General features: G+C 49.6%; 1 pseudogene; it reads right to left on the bottom strand.

Annotated features, from left to right (window-relative positions):
• Nucleotides 1-1,712: 1,712 nt before the first annotated feature.
• LOC121447818 lies at nt 1,713-20,948 on the bottom strand (annotated as a pseudogene).
• Between the last annotated feature and the right edge of the window lie 1,617 nt (nt 20,949-22,565).

The raw sequence follows: 22,565 nt of genomic DNA, 5'->3' as shown, positions 1-22,565 counted from the left end.
TATGTGTTGGTGTGGGTATGTACACAAGAGTGTCAGTACTCTCTGAGGCCAGAAGAGGGCATCCGATCCCCTGGAGCTGGAGTTAAAGGTGGTGTTGAGCTGCCCCAAAGTAGGTGCTAGACTGCAAACTCAGAACAGTGTGGCTGATTAACCACCGAGAATAGATCGTTGATCCAGCCCTGCAGCGTGAAACTGCTATTGAACCCATGTGTATTAACCACCGAGAATAGATCGTTGATCCAGCCCTGCAGCGTGAAACTGCTATTGAACCCATGTGTAATGAATCGGAAGGTGCTTTTCTTGTTCCTTCAGTCATATTAAAGCATTTAATCATCACAAAATACTGAGGGAGGTATGAAGCAACCCCATTGTACAGAACAGGAAACTGGGGTATAAAGAGTAAGTGACATACTAAAGCCACACAGTTAAGAAGCAGACAATCTAGCTTCAGAAAAGGTGGGATTTTAAAAAGAAAGGAGAAATAAATATAGTTGGGCCAGATATCACACACACCCATAATCCTGGCACTTGAGGTTAGGAAGCAAGGAGATTGAAAGTTCAAATTTGGTAGCTCTTACTTAGCCCAGTTACTTAGAGGGCTCCAAAGCCAGGCTGGGCTGGGGTTGGGAGTTGCTGGTAGTAGGAGAGGGGAAAGGGATATCAATATAATATTTTCTTCCATAACCTTGCCCTAGGTGGGGAGCTTGGTACAGGCCTCTGGAGAAAGTGATGGGTGAGCTGAATCTTAAAGGGTGGTTAGCAGGTGCCTGCCAGGAAAGGTCTTGTTGGTAAAGAAGCAGTATGTGCAAAGGTCCAGGGGTGGGAGTTCATAGTGATCTGGGAGCCGTGTGTGGCTGACTCCATGGGCTAGAGCATCCGGGGTGACCGTGCAGCTTTGAGGCTCAAGAGGACGATCTACATGAGCATATCTTCATATTTTCACTGAAGGAGAAGTGATCTGTCTACTCCTGGACCACATCCCAGCGTTGTGACCTCCAGCGGTCAACTTGACACAGCCTAAAGTCATCTGAGAGGAAAGCCTCCACAGAGACACTGCCTAGAACAGATGGGCCTGGGGCATGACTTGGGGGACTGTCTTGATTGTCAGTTGGAGAACCAGGTCCACTATGGGCGGTACCAAACCTAGGCAGTGGTCCTGAACCCTGGAAGAAAGGTAGCCGAGCATAAACCAGCTAGCAAGTGGTACCCTCCATGGATCTTGCTGGGCTTCTTGGCTCTGAAGTGAGCTCCCGGTTGGAAGTGATGTGTGAAATAACAAACAGGCCTGCCTCGACGTTCCTCAACAAGAGCGGTGGCCTAGAATCAGAAGGAAAAAAAATCCTTTTCTCCCTTAAGTTGATTTTGGTTCAGATGTTTTATCGCAGCCACAGAAGTGACGCGAAAACATCTTCTGTGACCTTGGACACCAAAGGACCCTTGGCCTCTTGAGGATCCGGTTGAACTTGACTTGGTCCCAAGTCCCATAGCTTAGGAAAGCTTTATCTTCTTCCCAACATGCCCGACCTTTATTTCCCCTTTGACCCTCTGCCTCTTGAATTTCCACTATATATAAAAGTCAACCAACTCATCATTTCTCGGATTTAGCCAGTTTACTGAGGTTTTAGAGATCATGGGAATGCCACATGCCCCATGGGCACCTGCCATCTCTCAGCTTTCCTCCTTCAACCTCCAGTCCATCCCCATGTCCCCGACGCCCACCAACCTGTGTCACCAGCATGTGGATGCCTGCACCCGCAAAAGCTGACTTCAGGCTCTCAGCCCCACTCTACCCTGTTCTCCACAGACACACTGACTCCCTGTCAAGCTGGCTTGCCTCTCCTACCTCCACCCTAAAATTCACGTGTGCCACCCTATTCCAAGCCTGGCTGCCCCAGCTTGCTCCTCAGCCAAGCCCCAAAACCATCCTTTCTTTCATCCTCTTCGGGACACAAGCAGTAGTCTCCTCGTTGAAGCAACCGAGCCGGTATGTGGTAACCGGGGAGCTGGTGTCGGGAAATGGGTTCCAGGAAGGTTAGCAGAAGCACTGGAGGGAAGGGGGCAGCTAGCAGGAGAGAGGTGGCCAAGAGGAGCTCCAGGCAACAGCAGAGTATAATACGGCTGCTCACCATGCTGTCTGCCACATTATCAACCACATCCTTACCAGGCTCAAAGTCTCAATCAGGGAGGCAGAGGCGTAGCCCCAGGCCAGCTGGAAGGAAGCCCTCCAGGGTAGGCAGAAATTCCTCTAAAACCCAGCCTTGGTCCTGCCTGCAGTGGGACATGAAGACGTCAAAGAGGAATCTCTTTCCTTCATGCCCCTCACCCCCTCCGACCCTGGAGCCAAAGCCTGAACAAGGCCTGCAGGTAAGGGAGCCAAGAGTTCCTGGCTTCTTGGAAGAGTGGCAAGGCAATTAGCAGAAACACGAAAGCAAAGCTAGCTAGAAAGAGCTTTAACTCCAAAGTCTGGGGGCAGTGGTTCCATAGAAAGGAGAAAAGGGAACGCTCGGCCGGCTCACCCACTTCTGCTGGACATAACTGTGTATTTATATGTATGGTATAGTGAACTGCTTAACCCACGGCTCCATCCATGCGTTGGCACACTGGCAAGCCAAGTGTGACTGCAGAATGTATATGTACTTGGGCATCTGAGGGCTATACTCCCTCAGACTGTCATGCAGCACCAAGTCCTTCTCAGTGTAGAGCGCTAAGACTCGGAGACTGCCCAGACGCTGGAAAGCAGCGGCCGACAGTGACTTGAGCCCTGTGTCAGACAGCTGTAGCGCCTGGAGCTGTGGAATCTCACCCACCAGCTCCTCCAGCTGCACCGCCCGGGGCTGGGTTATGGATTGAAAGGTCTCCAGCTTCAGCAGCTGTAGGCTGGGCAGCCCAGTGATAAGGCAGCCCAGTGATCTGGAACTGCTTCCAGCCCCCCCCCCCCCCCCCCAGATCTTCAAAGACTGAAGCTTTGGGAGCTGCCAGAGGAAAACGTTGGAGGTGTCTTGGGAGCAGAAGGCCTCCAAGCTATTCTAGAGCAGGGAAAGTTGCCGAAGAGCAGGGAAGACCTCTGAGGCGTTCTGCACCTCCAGTTTCAGTCCCCTGCCTTTTATAGTTAAGTTCTCCAAAAAAGGAAAGATGTTCTGGGACAACTTCTAGTGTTTCAGGCCTGAGGCTGCATGAAGCTCTAAGCTGGTCAGGTACATGGGCAGGGACAATACCACCGGGGCAGGGACAATACCACCGGGGCAGGGAGAGAGGGAGGCTTCAGTTTCAGGGTATGCAGAGTCTCTGCTCTCCAGAAACCAGGGTCTGGGCTCAGTGATATTTGGGTGTCTAGCAGGCTAAGGGTGGTCAGCGCAGGCAGAGCAGTCAACCAGTTCTTACCCAGGTTAAGCAGGGTTTTTTTCTATCCAAGTTCAAGGTCTCTAGTTGCTGTAGATTCTGGAAGAGCTGCCCCTCCAGGGAGAGCAGCTTGTCCTGAAGCAGCAGTTCCCGCAAGTGTGGTAAACAGGAGAAGGTGCCCGGAGGCAGGATGCACAAGCCCATTGCTTGCCAGATTCAGAGTCATCAGTCCTGACACGTCTCTGGTCTCATTCATGCATAGCGTCGGGCTCTGCAGTTGGTTTCCAGCCAGGTTCAGTCTCTGAAGTCTAGGCATGGCAGCCAGAAACCCAGTGGTAGCTTCATCAGGCCAGTACTCGGAAGATTCAAGATCTTCAGGCTGTGGCAGGAAGCCAGGGCCTCCTGAGTTATATTTCTTATCTTGTTGCCTCCCACATTCAACTCCTGCAGCTCGAAGTGGGCCACAGCCTCAGCGGGCAGTTCAGCCATGGTAGTGAGCTGTGCAGACAAGATGTTGAGTTTCTGGAGTCCCAGGGGCCTTCACCTTCGCTGCCTCCAGATGTGTTTGGTCCAGGTTTAGAGTCTCCCACTGGAGACCCTGGAGGGACCCAGGACTAGCCATCGTCAGTCCCTGGCTGAATGACAAATCCAACAGGTGTAGGGTCCACAGATCCCTGGAAGAAGAGCCTTGCACCAGATCTGGAAACATGCCAGCCAGCTCCCCCACATCCTGAAGGCAACTGTTCTTGATAGCCAACCATTGTAGACTGCGAGGCAGTCGGATGCCTACCTTCTTGTCCAGACAGGGGCCCGAGATAAGAAGTCTCTGGAGGGAAATCAGGTCGGCAAAGGCTTTGGGAGGTAGAAAGAGGAGTTTCTTCTTTAAAGGATGGTCTACAAAAGAGAGTTTCTGCTACTGTCCCAAGCCTCCGAGAGCTTCTGGCAGGAGTCGGGTGAGATGCAAATTCATCCCCGGGGACTTGAGTCTGGGAAAAGCAGAGAAAGCATCCAGAGGCAGAGACAACACTGAGCCGCTGAGGCACAGCCCCTCTATAGTCCAAGGCACAACTGCCAAGGTCTGTGTCAGGTTGGTCACTGAGAGGCATGTGGCAAGGAAGGACACCTGGGAGACAGAGCAGAGCAAGAAGTAGCGAGAGACCAGGGGCAGTTGGGAGCCTTCCGTCAGTAGGCATTAGGAAGTGGTCCAGCCTGTTGCCAGAAGCAGGGAAAGGAGCAGGCCAGGCAGCAGCAAGTGCCAGCCTATCTCAACACCAGCAGAATCAGAGCAGGAAGGAACTCCGACCCTCACCCAAGGAACTCGTGCGTGTTGCCAATACTCACAACACGGGCAGGAGACGCATCCACTTCAGAAACCCTGCAAGGTCTGAGAGCATAGACAAAGGGCCACAGGGCCTTCCACTGTGGAAATTGGGAAGCTGGGAGAAAGAAGTGAGGAACCAGACTCAGGGACACGGTGCCGAAGCTCCAAGGGGCAGGGCAGGGAAGCCCAAGGGTGGTTGGTGAATTGGGGACCTGGTCTCACTTCTCTTGTTAGAAGAAAACAAAGGGAGTTTCTTTTCTTCTTCTTGTCTTCTTCCCCACGTACAGTCCAGGCTGTCTGGAAACTCAAGGTGTAGAGAATGCTTTGAGCTTAGATCCTCTTACCTCCACCTCCCTGTTGCTGGCATCACGGGTGTGCACCACTGTACCTAGTTTAGGCAGTGCTGGGGTTAGAAGCCAGGCCTTGGTGGTGTGTGCTAGGCAAGCACTCTACCAATTAAACAACATATGCATCCTCTCCCCCTCCCCCCTGCCAGCAGAGTTGTAAGCTCAAGATTTGGGTCCAGTTAGGCTTTCACACTGTCGTCCTGTGCAAAGCATCTCACCTCTTCTGAGCCTGTTCTCGCCTCTGCCCAGGATGCGGACTAAGCCCTGCTTTGTAGGAGTGCTGCAAATGGAGATTCAGGTCAGCATGGGCTTTTCTCCTCATCCCTTTCCTTAGGACTTCCTTTACAGACACCCTGGAGTTCTTGGATAAACACAAAAGGGAATGTTCTGTAAGGTACACATCAACAGGAGTCTCTCAAGGACATCTTGTAGACTCTGCAAGGAAAAAAATCCCAAAAGTCATTTCACCCTGAGAGGACTGGGAGTAGGGAGGGCTCCACCTCTGCTCTCTGAGACTGGGGCAAGGAAAAAAAGTCCGCCATCCTTGACCGTGACATGCACAGCCAGAACAGGGCTGGGACCCATGGGAAAACAGAAAGAGTAAGAGAGGAGCAATGTGATGACTTCAAACCATGAAGGAAGGCATTCAGCACAAGTCAGCATCTGTTCATGATTTGAAAAACTAACAAACTCCGAGAGAAGAGACTCCTCTCAACTTCAAATGGCTTAGCTCTCCCATCCTCAGTGCCTTTGGTAAAGCCGGGAGTGAGCCAACTGCATTTCTGCTCAGCATGGGGATCAAAGAATGGCAGGACAGGAACGAAAAATGATGGAATTGAAGGAATTTTAAAAGAAGAAGCACGAAGGTTACTGTTGAAGGAGGCCGCTTGTTTGTTTCCCAGCTGCCCAGAAATGGAAATAATCACACAGAAACTATATTATTTAAATCACTGCTTGGCCTATTAGCTCTAGCTTCTTATTGGCTAACTCTTACATATTAATTTAATCCTGGTGTGAGGGGCTCCTCTCCTTTCTCAAGTCCCGCAAGTTTCCCCTGTGTGTTTCATCCTGCCTCAGGTCTGTTGTGGAAATGCAAAGAGGGTGGCAGTGAAGCACATCACACAGAGAAGCAAGCTTCCATTTGTAATCCCGGAATTTATGGCATCATAGAGCTTTGTTCTGTAGACCACTATTTCAGCCAAGATTCAGTCAACAAACCAAGCAAACGGAACTTTCTGGCTACTCAAAATCACCTACCAAAATAAGGATCTTGATCTTCACATTCATGAATTCATCCAATCCAAAATTACACGATCACATCCTTGGTCTGCACTCTCTGAGTCTGCTTCTATAAGTGTCTAAATTTTGCCAATAGATCACCACATTTTTTTAAATCCCTTTTTGCCTCTCTTCCTGGGTTTGACTTTGTAGTAACTGCTTTCTGTGTGCCAAATGATGTATCTCTAGTTCTACATCTCTGGGCTCCTAAAATCTTTTCTCTTCTCGCTTCCCCTCTGTCTCTCATCTCCCTCCACTCCCGTCCCTTTCTCCTCCTCATCTTCTCAGATACTTCCTCCTCCTCTCCCTCCTCCTCCCCTTTGTTCTCCTCCACCTCTTCCTCCCCCAACTTCTCCTTATCCTCTTCCTCTCCTTCCTCCCCCTCCTTCTCCTCCTTTTCCTCAGTTCCCTCCTCTCCCTCTTCCTCCCCATCCTCTTCCTCAGATCCCTCCTTCTACTCCGCATCCCAAGCAGATTGTTACTTGCTGATTATATTGTCTAGCTTCCATGTAAGAGTTTTGAAGAGAAGGAAGCCTCTCGAGTGTGTCTTCCCCTCCTCTCCTTTGGCAAAATTTCTAACTATCTCTGAAACTCACTGAGGCTCTAGATTCCAAAGGACAGCTCTGTCTTAGAGCCAGCTTCTCTTGGCTCTGAACTTTGCCCTGCTAGCACTTCCCTTGGTCCCTGCCTCTGCATACAATAGATGAGTCTTCAATCCCAGGAACTGAAGGTGAACACTTGAACTTGGGAGTTCGAATATGAGTTCGTACAGCGTGATTAGACGTATCCATGCCACGTCCTTGTTCCTCAGATCTCCATGTTAGTCATACTGCTACATAGCAATGACCCCTGAGTCTTCGAGTCTTGCTTGCAATCGGCACTTCATTCTGAGTGACTAGAAGTTCTAATGCTTTCACCAAATATTCTTAATTCCCTAGAGCATACTGCCGAAATCTGAGTTTTCACAGTCTTTGGCTCCAGCAAGCCCTGAGAGTCAGTTAGCGTCAGCCTCGTTTCCTGGGCCTGTTGTCGACAGCCATTCCATATACAGTCTCTCTCTGCTTTGTTCCGTTTACCTGCTGCAGACTCTGGTGCAGGCTGACTAACGCAGAAAAGAAACTTTTCAAATTTGGATTCTGGTGAACTTGTGGGATCTTCGGGGACAACGAGAACCAGACTTAGCGGCCACACACCAGAATCAGTCCCCCATGGGGACACCACTTCTGATGTGGCTGTGGTTAGTGACTGGCTTTCCCAGTCTCCCAGACAGTCACACAGAAGCTGCTGCCAGCATAGAAACCAGACACGGCTGCCTTTTGCCCCTCGGACTGATCACCAAAGACAGAATCTAATGTTGGGAATCTTGCCTTATGAGTTGGAAGTGTGAGGCACCCCTGCTTGCCAAATACTAGTCCATGGTTCTCAGTACAGCTCAAGAGGGATGAAGGCAAGACCCTAAGCACTTTCCTCTCTTCTAGAAATGACCAGACCCTACCTCCCCACCTTCCTAGATGGCCGGGGATCACCCCCCAAAAGAAAGCAAAAAGAACCCCACTGGGATGTTGGAGCACCAGGGATGGTTGATATCCACTAGCCTGTGTGAACTATATTGAATTCAGGGTTTTTGTCTGTAGCATGTGGCAAACCGCCTTCGGTGTGACCCTCCTGGCTTGCCTTCTCCTTCCTTTTTCAGAGAGGAAGTGGGGCTTACATTAAAGATGAGTTTGAGGAAAGAGTGGGCGTGCCCCCTCTGCCTTCCTCTTTCCTTTCCTTTTAGGAGTATGCACCTTAACCTCCTGCTCTGTGTTCTGATTTTGTTAAGAATGAATTGCAGACAGAAACACCAATAAATCCCCTTCACTTTCTTCAGCTGGACAGATAAAACCAATTCTGGCCTTCGCTAGCAGAAAAGCCCACGCGTCTGTGGCTTACGTCATCCAGTCCAGCGTCGGCCTCTGATGCTTAGCTCCATCAGCTGTGGATGGGAAAGCCGACGCCTCAACCCTCTAACTTTATGAGTATCACCTGGCTAAAGTACCACGGCCTCTGCGCTTGTGTAGCCCACAGCCTAGTGGGAGAGAGAGGTGTAAGGGACTATTACAAGAAAGGCCCGTGTTTAAGTGCCCCTCCCTAAGGTACAACATAGAGTATTTACATAAAGAATTGAAAACTGAAGCTGGAGAGGTGGCTCAGTGGTCAAGAGCACAAGCTGCTCTTACAGAGGACCTGGGTTCAATTCTCAGCACCGGCATGGTGGTTCACAACCATCAGAAACTCCAGATTCGGGGGATCCAACACCCTCTTCTGACCTCTGAGGGCACCAGGCACACATGTGGTGCAGATACATACTTGCTGGCAAAACACTCACTCATACACATAACATAAACCTAAAAAATTTAAAAACTGTAGCCCTTTACCTTTCTGGTGGTGGTTTAAAAAAACAAAACTGAGATCAGAATCTAGTGTGTGCGTAGGTTGAATGGGGACAGTACTTCGGTGGCAACAAGCAGCCTTTGGCCTCTAACTGTAGGACATTAAACTCTTTGAGCCCAGGAGCCCCTTCCTTCGCCACTCTTGCCTACTTAATAAAAGCGAAAAGACTGGAATTTGCAGCCATGTAGGAAGGAAGGAAATGCCAAAAGGAGATTGCCAGAGCTTCCCTCTGTTGTGGAAGATGAAGATGAATTTTCTTTATCCTATTTCCCAAGTGCAGGGAAGAATGGGCCAAGGAAGACCATCTTTAGTGGGAAAATTTGGGGATTCCTGCAGATGCCTCTTTTCCTTCCCTGGAGATTTTGTCAAAGATCTCAGAGACTAAGCCCAGAGGTGGAGGTGCATGCCTTTATTCCCAGCACAGAGGAAAGTGGATCTCTTTGAGTTCAAGGTCAGCCTGGTCTACAGAGAGAGTTCCAGGACAGCCATAGCTACACAGTGAAGCTCTGACTTGGGGAGAAAAAAAGAAAGAAGAAAAGAAGGAGGGAGGGAAGGAAGGAAGGAAGGAAGGGAGAGAGATAAGAAAAGAAAGAAAGAAAGAAAGGAATGAATCTCAGAGACTTAAAGACTGGCTGTGTATCAAACATCTTGATAAGTCTTTTGAATAACACAGAAGTGTTTTATATTCCAAAATTCCCCTTTTTAACCAGCCAGAGTTCCTTATATTCGTAAACATAACTAGCATTTTTATTGAAAATATATTATGTGCCTTCCCTCCCCACCCCTGCCCACCCCACAGGGTTGGGAATCAAAATGAGGACTTAGGCCGGGCGATGGTGGCGCACGCCTTTAATCCCAGCACTCAGGAGGCAGAGGCAGGCGGATCTCTGTGAGTTCGAGGCCAGCCTGATCTAGAAGAGCTAGTTCCAGGACAGGAACCAAAAGCCATGGAGAAACCCTGCCTCGAAAAATCAAAAAAAAAAAAATGAGGATTTAGTGCCAGGCAAGTGCTGGACTACTGAGCTACAGTCCCACGCCTGTTATGTTCCCCTGATCCTCGGGATTAGGTTTCTGTAAATTTCTCCCCCTCCTCAGCCTCCAGATGAAGGCCTGTTTCCCAAGGAAGTTCAGTGACCTCCCCAGTCTCCAAGATAGTTTCTTTCTCTGCAGAAGGCCCTTAGTCACCCCTTCCCCATTTGGGCTTCCAGAGGATGGAAGTTTGGACAATGAATAGCTTCTTGTTTCCAACTTTGTGCCCGGTGTCTTCACTTCACTCTCAAATTCTTAAATATCCCAGAGAAAGAGGCATTCTTGCTTCCTGACAGTTCAGACATCACCAGGATAGACAGAGGAGTCCAGACAAGCGTCATCAGATGGGGAGAGAAATGTTTGCTCATCTGCAGAACACAAGAATGCCCTCCAGAGAACAGGACTCCAGAGCAGAGCGGTGGGCAGACCAGTGGGAGGCAGCAGCACCTGCCTGCACTGTGAGGAGGCCAAAGAAACCCAGCTAAGCATTTCCAAAGAAGTTTTTTTTGGTTTTTGTTTCTTTGAAGTCAGGAAACAAATAAATTGTGGCTTCCCGGGCAGTATTAACTGGGGGGACGTGGGGCTATTTCAAGGAAGTTTAAATTAGCTGGGGGAGGTACCTGGGGGAGGTGGGAACCAGGAGTGGGTCATCAGCTAGGTAACAGGTGGGAAAATGGTCTCTAGAGACACGTGTGCCCTCCCTTCAGCTTCAGACTAAAGGGACCCCCACAAGAAACTGAAAATCCCCCTGGGATCTCAAGCTGGGAGAGTGGAAAGGCTGAACTTCATCTCTCAGGAAGAGATTTCTTTCACATAGTTCTGGGAACTTGGCAGACCATCCTTAGAAGGCAGTCTAAATCTGAGATAACGCAGGCCACACTTTGGTCCTCCTCTCAGCTATGAATACCTCTTGGCCTCTATTTAAACCTAAGTCTCATGTCGGGACCTCAATGCTGGACTTGTGGGGTTCGATGAACGTCTTTATTTGTTCCTTTTCTCAGTGTGCCCACACTTAAGGGTGAAGAGATGACTAGGCAGTTAAGAACATGTATGGGGGGCTGGAGAGACGGCTCAGCGGTTAAGAGCATTGTGTGCTCTTCCAAAGGACCCGAGTTCGATTCCCAGCAACCACATGGTGGCTCACAACCATCTGTAATGAGGTCTGGTGCCCTCTTCTAGCAGGCATATATGCAAACAGAATATTATATCCATAATAAATAAATAAATATTAAAAAAAAGAACATGTATGGTTCTTGCACAGGACCTGAGTTTGAGTCTCAGCACCCACACCAGGAGGCTCACTCCTGCCTGTAAGTCCAGCCCCGGGGGCTAGGGTGCCCTCTTCTGGCCTCTGTGAGCATATGCATTCACGTGCACAAACACACATACACACATGATTAAAAATAAAATGTGGTATGCCGACTAAATCTCATTTTCACTAGTGCTTTATTTAATTGACCTGTTAAGGACAAGTGGACCAGACTTTGACCCTAACAACTCCAGTAGCAGCGACAGAGTCTCCTATTTATTCTCTTTCCCTCCGCACCTCATATTTCAGCTTCAACTTTGCCACCCAAACAGCCACAGCCGCTTCTCGGCCTCATGGCTGCCGGTGGTCACCACTTCCCAGGGGACAGCAGGCTGAACTCACACCTAAGGTTGGATTTGGAGGGTGTAAGAGCCCCAGCCCTCACTATTCTGGTGCCTCTCAGAGCCCATCCACTGTCACCACCCAGAACACCTGTTTAAGGAGGGTTTCAGCTCTTCTAGAAACAGGTTCTGATGCCCTCCCCGCAGCCCATGCCACCCCAGGGATCCACTGTAGATGCTCAGATGAAGAGAGAGGACCCCTGACATCCTCCTTTCTTTTTTTTTTTTAAATATTTATTTATTTGTTTGTTATGTATACAATATTCTGTCTGTGTGTATGTCTGTAGGCCAGAAGAGGGCACCAGACCTCATTCCAGATGGTTGTGAGCCACCATGTGGTTGCCGGGAATTGAACTCAGGACCTTTGGAAGAGCAGGCAATGCTCTTAACCTCTGAGCCATCTCTCCAGCCCCCGATATCCTCCTTTCTTATAACCTTCTGGACGATTCCTCTCTACCTGGTTCTCTGTCTATATAGTGAGCTTGCTGGGATGTTCTCCCTGGGGGTAATGGGGTTCTGCATGGTTTTAGGGTGAGATGCAAACACCACTCTTTGATCATCCCAGAGGCCAGCAGAGTTCTCTGGAGTTATTTTGTCCCAGTTCCTCAGCGTCCCCTTTCCTCTGGTCTTGTAGATTTCATTATACAGCTAGTCTCCTTTGGGGCAGTCTACCAAGTCCTCAGGGCATTTGCTCTGTGTCCTCATCCAGGTCACACCTATTCTGAGCAACACAGTGGGCACAGAGGCAAAGGGGCAAAGGGGAAGAAAATCCTGTTTGCTAAGTGGGGCAAACATGGGAGTGGAAGAAGGGGCATGATCCAGAGCCCCCTTGGTTTTCCTGTGAGCTGACCACACTTCCCTGTAATATATTAGCAGCAGCCCTTCCAGAACTCAACATTCAAGATCATAGGAAAGCAGACCTCTCTCCAGATTGCCTCCACAAGGACTTCTGAGATTCCTACAGGCCATCAGTTCTCTGATATTACTTCTGCCTTCTCTGCTGGACCGTAGTCTGAAGTGGGTCTGCCCTCGAGATCCCCTCTCCTCAGATTGCCTCTTGTTGACTGTCCCCAGCATGAGCCTGTCCCAGTAAGCCCTGATATGTTAGTTGGTCTTGTCAACGTGACACAAATGTCTTAAAAGAGGAATCTTAATTGACAAAATATCTCCATACTTTTAGCCTTTAAGCCAGTCTGTGAGACATCTTAATTAATGATTGATGTGAGTGGTGCCACCCTGGGCAGATGCTAGAGTGATGACTCAGAGGTTAGGCACACTGGTTGCTCTTCCAGAGGCCCTGAGTTCAATTCCCAGTACCCACATGGTGGCTCACAACCATCTGTATGAGATCTGGTGCCCTCTTCTGGCCTGCAGGGATACATGCAGGCAGAATACATAATACATACATACATACATATATATATTTATTTATTTATATATATATATATATATTTTAAAAAATCAAAAAGAAGGAAGGGAGGAAGGGAGGGAGGGAGGGAGGGAGAGAGAGAGAGAGAGAGAGAGAGAGAGAGCGCAAGCAGGCTGAGGAAGCCATAAGGAGCAAACCAGTAAGCAGCATTCTTCCATGACCTCTGCTTCAGATCCTGCCTCCAGGTTCCTCCCTTGAGTTCCTGCCCTGGCTTCTCTTCGTGGTGGACTGTAGGGTGTAAGATGCAATGAACCCTTTCCTCCCTGAGTTGGCTTTGGTCAGTGTTGCATCACAGCAATAGAAACAAAACTAAGGCTCCTGAATTCCCTTTTCCTGGTTTCCTCCCGAGGCAGTCTTGTACAGTTCCCCGGGCTCACAGATAGCATCTGTTTACCCGTGACTTCTGGCCTCCCACGGAGCACCAGGTTCTTATGCAACTACCTATTAGACATCTTCATTTTAGGGGCGGGGTACCAACTAAGCAATTCAGACACTTACTTGGCTAAAAATAAACTTCTAGTTTCCAGCCTGCTCCATCCTACTTCCTCTAAATGCTTCCACCTTTTTCTGTTTATGGTGGTATTGGGAATCTAGGCCTTGCATGTTAGGTAAATGTGATACCGCAGAGCTATATACCCCAGCCCTACGTGTCTCCTCCTAAGGAAATCTGGGTGCATAGTACAACCCTGACTACAAAGTTCTTCAATCCACAAACTGAAAGTCACTCCTGGTTGCTCTTTCATTCATCCCCAGAAGCCAGCCCTGGAGGTCACACTGGAGCCCCACCCTCTCGTCCCCATCCCCAGACTTCTAGATGATGTGGCCATCTCCTTCTGTGCAAACCACAGCTGTGTTCTCCTGACCCTCTCTGATCTCCTTCCAGCCTCCTACAACCCACTTTGCACACAGAATGGACAGTAAGGGCTGGAGAGATGGCTCAGTGGTTAAGAGCATTGCCTGCTCTTCCAAAGGTCCTGAGTTCAATTCCCAGCAACCACATGGTGGCTCACAACCATCTGAAATGAAGTCTGGTGCCCTCTTCTGGCTGCAGACACAAAGACAGAATATTGTATACATAATAAATAAATAATTTTTTTTTTTTAAAAAAAGAATGGACAGTAAGCTCTTTAAAGACACACACGGCATCTCCCTGTTCTGCTTGCAGCCCTCCACAGCTCCCCAGCACACTGAGGATAAAACTGCCTTGCTTGCTGTGGCCTGGGCTAGCCCTGCCTACCTCCCGCATCATCTTTCTCTCCCTCTCTCAAGTCACGCTTGACCTTCTCAGGACTCCTGTGTTTGATGAGCTCTGCCTCACTGTGGGGGTGGAGGGAGCTTCAGCTTTCAGGAAGACTGGTTGTTTTGTAGATGTGTCTTCTTCTGTGCAAAGGCTTGTGTGCATATCCATTGCAACTGACTATGAATTAATACTGCAAAGTTCACAGCTTTGTAGATGGGCCACCTCTTTAGAGGCTTTTTGCCGGAGACGAAACAATTCTCCAGGGTCATCAGGAGGCTCTGTTCTTCCATCCTATTTTCTTAGCAGATAGCAGGTCTTTGAACCTAAAACCAAGCCAAACACTTTGAAGTCTTGCCAACCATGAAAAGAGAGTAACTTGGTCATCGTAGTGATGTGGAAAGAAAACAGAATTTCATGCCAAATCATTTTGTGAAATGAGAGAGGGGCGCATTGAAGTAAGAGAAGCTAGCCGCTAAAGCAACATCGGGAACTTCCAGCTTTCAGACACATGTGGAGAGGCAGGGAACACGGCTCTGCAGTTACAGAAGTCAAAGAAGAGGACACAGAACTCTCTGGAGCTGTAGTTATAGGTGGCTGTGAGCTGTTCAATGTGCTGGGAACCGAACTCAGGTCCCCTGCAAGAGCAGTACTCTTCTCTCCCATCCCTGCTTCTATCTCTAGGAGCCCGTGTCATTCTGGCAAGTTACCCAGCTTCTTTAAAATATAGAAGACAATCGGCCAGGTGGTGGTGGCTCATGCCTTTAATCCCAGCACTTGGGAGGCAGAGGAAGGCAGAGCTCTGTGAGTTTGAGGCCAGACTGGTCTACAAGAGCTAGTTCCAGGACAGGCACCAAAGCTACACAGAAAAACCCTGTCTTGAAAAATCAAGAGAGAGAGAGAGAGAGAGAGAGAGAGAGAGAGAGAACGAATGAATGAATGAATCAGACAAACTTCCAAGGGCATAGTTTTAATAGTTTCTTCTCCTTTCCAGATGGACAGACCCCAGTGAGCTAATAAGTAGAATGTAGCCCAATATGTATTAAGACTTCAAAGCTCACTCTGAAGACACCTACCCATGCACCCAGTCCTTAGTCCATGAAAGAGCCCAGGCTACAGTGAAAGACCACCTCTAGGGCCTGGTTCAGCCCCAGCTAAGGTCCCAGCCTCCACTTGCAGACTCTCAAGTGCCAGGGCCTTCAGATGATCTCACTTGTCCCCACAATATGGAATGAGGCTGAGATGCGCTGTTTCTAACCAGCTCTCCCCAACCACCAGTCTGTGAACAGCATGAGTGCTATCTGGGGCTGTGCTATGCAGTCACAGAGAGCTGGAGCGCTGGGAACTGGTAGATATTCAAATCCTGGATGGCTGTCTACAGACGTGAGTCAATAGTCGGCAGACACACCTAGCTTCTCATTCAGTGATTTGGCTAAAAGCCTCCTTAAAACAAGACCTGGCCGGGCGGTGGCACACGCCTTTAATCCCAGCACTTGGGAGGCAGAGCAGGCAGATCTCTGTGAGTTCCAGACCAGCCTCCAAAACCACAGAGAAACCCTGTCTCGAAAAACCAAACAAAAAAAAAAAAAAACAAGACCTGGTTCTCACGCCTGTGACCACAGAGCTGGGGAGACTGAGGCAGGAGTTTTGCAAATTCAAAGCCTTTAAAAAGAAAAGAGTGTGGGGAGGTCTAGAGATGGAGGTCGTTTCAGGCTGGATTCTGAGGATACCTCGCAGAAACCATAACGGACCCAGGCCTCCCTCAATCCCAGTCTTTTCTGAAGTCTTCTGCATTTTGCCACCACCCACAGATGTTCACAGATATTCTGGGCCCACAGAGACACGGTGCCCAGCTGGGCATGGTTTCTCTGCTCTTGCTTTTCTTTCTCCCCAGCTTTTGTTCCTAAATTCCAGGGCGCTTTTTCCAAGCACAGTGCCCAATGCGCAGGCTCTTTTCTATTCCACTCTGTTTTAAAATGGGCTTCAAGAGCCTTATGTGGGAAGGACTCACAGGAACAGCTAGGGCATGGTGACTTTGAGCAATGACGTCTGAGAAGATGGAAGAGAGGCAAGGGATGCTACCGCCAGCTGCGGGTAACCTTGGCTGCTGAGGGCGGGGTGGGGGAGGGGAGAAGGAATTAGGGCCATCTGTGAGTCTGTGCCTTGTGACTCTGAGTCATCGTATATTCGCCCCAGCCCCCTGCAAAGCGCTTCCACCGAGTTTTATAGGTCCCTGGGTTCCATCTCCTGACTCGCTTAGGCTAAGATAACAAATCTGTTCCCACAGCAATCCTGCCATTTTGCTGACCCCGGGGCCTCCAACATCCTCTTACAGAGCTCGTCCTTCCTTCCAAGCCAGTTCCACACAGCTGCTCCTGCCAGGCACAGCTGTCAACTGTGGAGGCCGGCAGCCACTCGTCACGCAATGGATGTTCCTCTCCTCCGCCACAGGACTTGACCTGCACAGCTGCCTCTCCCCGCTCCATCCATGCCCACCCTCTCCCCTACCCCACATCCCGAAGCTCCCTGACTTGCACAATGTGCAGCAGCAGGAGGCTATAGTGATATTTCATTTATGTTTTAATAAATAAAACTTGCCTGAAGACCAGAGGGTACAACTAAGCCACTAGAGGCTGGGCAGTGGTGTCACACACCTTTAATCCCAGGGTTTGGGAGACAGGCAGATGGATCTCTGTGAGTTCAAGGCTACCCTGGGCTACACAAGATCAATGCAGAAACAGATCCAGGCGGTGGCAGTGGCTCACACCTGTAATCCCAGCACTAAAGGGGAATATAAAATGGAAGGAGGCAGAGGCTCAGAGCTCAGTCTGCAGTCGCCCAGCCGTGACAGAGGTAGACTTTTCTAGCGGCTGGCTGTTTTGCTTCTCTGATCTTCAGATTGAACCCCAATATCCGTCTCTGGGTTTTTATTATTCGCACTACAGAAGGCAGCTCTTGGGGCTACCACAGGGTGAGGTCAAGGCATCTCCAGGACAAGGGGAGGGGAGGATTTGCCCAAGGCCTCTCTCCTCAGTTTGTCTGTATCTTTCAGGGCCCTGTGTTTCCTCACAGTGTCCTCTGTGTTTAGATTTCTCCTGTTGGTAAGAACACCAGTTGCCTTGGGATAAGGACTTCATTTTAGTTCAACGTCCTCTGAAAGACTATCTTGAAAGGTCACATCCTGGGGTACTGGGGGTTCGACACTAACATACCTATTTTGGGGGAGGGTACAGGCACAGTTCTGCCTCTAGTAAGTCCCTTCTGTTTGTCACGGGAGCCGTGGCAGACCTGGTTCATGTGCATGGAACCATTGCATTATTTGGACACATTCTGCCCCACTCTCTCCACATAACCACAGGCCCCAGACCTCTGAGGCTGCTCTCCTTCTCTCCCCAACTCCCAGCGTCATCACGGCTTCATGTACTGGCTGAACTAATTGGAGCTGCTCATCTACCACATTCTACCTCAGGCATGGCACCTCTGCTCCCTGTGAGCAGGTGTCACCCTACAGTTTGTGTTCCCAGCTCACCTCTTGCTGGGCCTGCTGTCTGCCACCCTCCTGGAGTCAACACCTGTGCCCTGACTCTAGGTCCTGCCTTGACTTCCCCTGCAGGGAGCCATAGGCAACGTGCTGACGTCCTGAGATGCCACCTAGAAAGATGGTTCTTCCTCTGCATCCCCAGAGACGGGTAGATAATTGACCCGGTGCCAACAGCCATTGTCATTCCTGTCTCAATCTTCCTTCCTGCCTCCTTCATTCAGACAGCTGCTGCGTGCAGAGTCCCTGATATAGTCAAAGGACTGTGAAAACAACTGCTTGTGAGTTTCCTCGGTGTTTCAAAGTACAGAGCTAGTAGTGTCTTAGAAGGTAGCTCTTTAGCTCACCTATTGGTGGACCAGGTATGTTCCAACATTCTCCAGATGGGGGCAGTGTTCTTAGAGGGATGGAGCGGGGAGAGGCAGCTGTGCAGGTCAAGTCCTGTGGCGGAGGACTTGATTCCATTTCCTGTCTATTCTCTACTTCCTGGTCCTCCAAACCTGAGCGAGCGGCCTCACCCTCCTGCCACCACAGACACAAACTATTTCTGCCTCCATGACTCCTTGCTGTGATGGATTGTTCCCACAAACCATGAGCCATGCGTCCTTCTTTAAGTTGCTTCTCGGCAGGTGTTTGGTCACGGTGATAAGAAGTATCACGATCACCCCCCACAAACACTACCACTATCCACTCGTCTCCAGGCACCAAGCAGCTGGACTCCAGGCACCTGTCACTGAGCTCCTATCCTTGGCTGGTTTTGGTCAATAGGAACACTGAGAAAAGACCGGTAAGGGAAGCAAGGGGTGAGGTAGGCTACGCATTCCTTCACTTCTCCCTGTCACACTGCTGTAGGCTGCTGCTTGCCACAGCTCACTTCAGCTCTCGTTGGTGGCCTTTTCCATGAAGGGACCCTAAAGTGAGGCAACTACTCTTTTCTCTCTGACCTTCAGCCTCGAGGTCTGCAGCATCCTTGCCCTCACAGACGCAGGCTCCATGCTATATTGCTACACTTGTTTCCCTAAACTCTGCCCACAGCTTTTCACTCACCCTTCCTTAACTGTGTCTCAGACTACCTAATGCCAGGGTGTTGATTATGTTCTGATGGGATGCGCAGGGTATTCCCCTCCCACCTTGCCTAAAATTCATGGTTCCTGAGCTATTGCCCAAGTTAACTTTAACTGCCAGTTTGACACAACCCTAAGAAGAGTTTCTGTTGAGTCTGGTTGGTCTGTATGCACGCATGTCTGTGAGGGACTGTTTCCACTTTTAACGGACGTGGGTGGGCCCAGCTCACCATGGGAGGTATCATCCGCTGGGCTGTATGAGGAAATTAGGTGAAGATGAGAAAGTGAACCTGAACCAGCAGGTGCCATTCCTCCATATGTCATTGGATGTGAGTGAGTTCCCTGTGAGTTCCCTGCTCAGAGCTAACACTGCATGGGCTTTTCTGCCCGATGCTGAGACCCGCAAGTGTAAGATGAAATAAACTCTTTCCTTCTTCGCATTGCCTTCGGCCAAGTTTTTCTCACAGCAACAGCAAGGCACCAGGACAGCTACGGATGAAGTTATAAGGCTAGTGAATTGTTATTATTGGGCATTGGATATGGTTATTATTTCAGTCCCTGAGACCTGTAGGAATTCAGATGTCTTCTGAGTTTCTAGGATTCCTGAGTCCCCATTCCCTCCATATTTCTGGTGCCCATGCCACTCACCAAGTCACCACTAAGGAGAGAGAATTACATAGTTACTTGGAACCAGGATATTCCTGAAGCTAAGAACCCCCGCCCCCCGCCCCTCTCTCTCTCTCTCTCTCTCTCTCTCTCTCTCTTTCTCTCTCTCTCTCTCTCTCTCTCTCTCACACACACACACACACACACACACACACATACACACACACACACACACACCTTTAGATTTATAAGGCACACTGTACTCTGTCTCTCAACTGGTTTGGGCTGGCTTTGGTAGACTCTGGATACATTTGTCAAATGTACAAAACCCTGAACCGGGCCAAACCCCAACATGGGTTCCTTTCCTCTTTTTCAACCGTGGCCTGTTCTACATCCAAATCCCTTCCCTTGGGGATCATTCCTAGAAACAAGCTTTAAGGAAGGAATAGTGTGGCATTTATCCCCACTCACATCTACAAATGTCCCACCACCATCCTCACTGCCCTCACCATCTTGGAGAAAGGTTCAGGGCCATTCCCCTGCATCTTACACATAATTCCTGCACTTCACTTTTCTCATAGCCTTGATGAAATGTTTGACAAAAAATAACTTTAGGAAGGAAGGTTTGGGGGGCTCACAGTTCAAGGGTTCAGCTTGGGGAAGGCGGAACAATTAAGCTTGAAGCAGCTGGTCACTTTGCATCCACAGAAGGAAGAAGAGGGGGGGGGGGAAGCTGATGCCCCTTTCCCTTTTAGTTAGTCTAAGACCTCACCCTGTAGAATGGTGTTGCCCACATTCAGGTTAGATCATCTCACTTCAGTAAATCCAGTGATCTAGGAACTTCACAGACACCCAGATATGTGTCTCCTAGGTAACTCTGAATCCTGTCAGGCTGGCAATCAAAGCTAACCATGCCCCTGCTTCCTGTCTGCTGGAGGTCAGATCCACCTACAAAAGCGGAAGGCTCTCTCTTTCCTCCATCTTCAAACTCTATCCACCAAAACATTCCTGCAGGTAAATGTTCTCAGAGAGAAGCGGGTGTGTGTGTGTGTGTGTGTGTGTGTGTGTGTGTGTGTAGGCAGAGACAGAGACAAGGGGAGAGACAGCTTCCCATCTTCAGTCCACTGCTGTCTAACCCACCTCCTGCTGGCATCTGCCTACCTAGCATCCTTAGCGTCAGAAAATGAAGTATATTTACTCTGTCTCCTAATAGGTAGCTCTACCTATGATAGATAGGAAGTTGTTCAACCTTCTGACTTTGCATGACCCTCCTCCATCCCTGGCATCAGAAGCTAACCCTCACAGGCTACCTCTCTATCCTCCCATGCCTTTCAGCAGAGCGGACACACAGCTGCATAAGGTCAACGGCTCTACTCCTCCCTCTGAGTAAGATGGCCCAATGGTTCCGGACCTAACTGGGCATAAATCCTTAAATCCTTATTCTGGTTTCCAAAGCGGCCTTGCGGGATCTGGTCCTCAACTGCTTTCCCCATCCAATGCCACTCGGTTCTCAGTCAGCCACACCACTTCAGTCTCCAGACACACTGCCTCTCTTGCTGGCAGACCCTGACCCTCACCAGCATCCTCCTCCATCTGCAACACTTGACTGTGTTAAGGAAAAAGGAGATAAGAATGGAGATGGCAGAGATGGTACTAACTCGACCACTTACCGTGCATGTCCGACTACATTGCATACCTTATTCTTAATCTCCAGTGTCGCTGGAGTGCGTCCTATTTCCCCCAGGTTGCAGATGAGAAAACTGAGGCTTCTGGAGTCTGGTGGTCTGCTTCGAGCCACATGGGTAAGAAGTGAAAAAGTCAGAATTTGAATCTAAACCTATTGGATTCAAATAAAACAAAACAAACAAACAAACAAACAAAAAAAAAAAAGAAACCTGCCTAGGTCTGTTGTCTCCTAGGCATCATTTTAGAGCCCAACCTAGAGAGGCAGTCAGAAGTGAATTTGGATTTAGGGCTCTGCTCTTTCCTAGGTGGGTGGTCCAAGGGAAGTCACTCACCTTCGCTAAGACCCAGCTTCCTGAGGCCTGGGGTAGCTGGCCATATACACCGAAGCAGCTCTTCCTGTCTTGCTGGCCTTCCTTCTCCCCTCTCCGTGTAGCTCTTTTGCCTCAGGTCTGTCCTAGAGGGGCTCTGCCTATTGTCACAGACACGGTCTGCAAACTGCTCCTGGGGCCAGGCCTGCTCCAGCCTGTGGAAGTAACTGGTACAAGCAGAGAAATGGCCTGTAATTGATCTCACTGAGAGCCGGCCGGACCCTGTATTCCTCGGCAAGGGACTCAGGAAGCAGGGTGCTGCCTGATTTATGTCCCCGTTGCACCGGGGATGACCTGGTGCCCTTTCTACGTGTTCCAGCGTCAGATAAGGCCATAAAACAGAATTGGTACTGGATGTTTGTTCCTTCGCAGTGGCTTGTTCTCTGGTGCTCCCAGTTGAGGTCAATCCCCTGCAGGATCTTCCGTGGGAAATGGTGTGTGTGGCCACCCTGTGTGGTCAGGCCACTAGGAATTCCGGACCCTGATCTTGGCCCAGCAGCTGGAGAGCATGAACAGAAGGAAAAATCACAATCTCATTTTGTAGTGTCGGTGGCCCTCTACTTACAAACGTCCCCCAGCCCACATCCGGAACCCGTATCTCCTCCAAGCCTCCATCCAAGCTGGCCGTAGGATGCTAGGCTCCTATGTCGAATACATTCTCTTCAGCACTCTGTGCTCCATCCCTGCGTCTCTCTTGCTGGTGAGCACCATGCTAAGGTTGAGGAAGCTGCTTTCCCTGGTACGGCACAGCTCCTGCGTAGTGCCGGCCACTTTGTTTTATAGTTAGGGCTCTTGTGGTGAGTTGAACAGACTGAACTCCTGGAAACAAAGGCCTGGGTCTGAGCCTCCATACATATGCTGAACACTGGGTCTCAGATAACCCAGACTGGCTTTAAACTCACTATATAGACAAGGATGATCTTGAACTTCTGATCCTCCTGCCTCTAGCTCCCAAGCACTGGGATTGCAGGTGGGCACCACCATGCCCTGTTTTATGTAGTGCTAGGGACCAGACCGTGGGCTTTGTGCATGCTAGGCAAGCACTCTGCACACTGATCTATAGACCCAGCCCTTGAGACGTTTTGAAATCTTCAGTTTCGAAGGTCACCTTGGAAGCAGTGAAGTTCAATATTAATTTCTTGATGTTTACTTCACTTTGACTGTGTCCTACCCCTACCTCAGAATTCTTGAATTGGAAACGTAAACCTTATATTCATGTTATTGGTATTTGAAGGTGGAG

This window comes from Microtus oregoni, unplaced genomic scaffold, assembly GCF_018167655.1.
Source record: "Microtus oregoni isolate MIOR12 unplaced genomic scaffold, Mior012 000005F_ref0000423, whole genome shotgun sequence".
Taxonomy (NCBI): domain Eukaryota; kingdom Metazoa; phylum Chordata; class Mammalia; order Rodentia; family Cricetidae; genus Microtus; species Microtus oregoni.
This window is presented reverse-complemented; position numbering and strand designations above follow the sequence as displayed.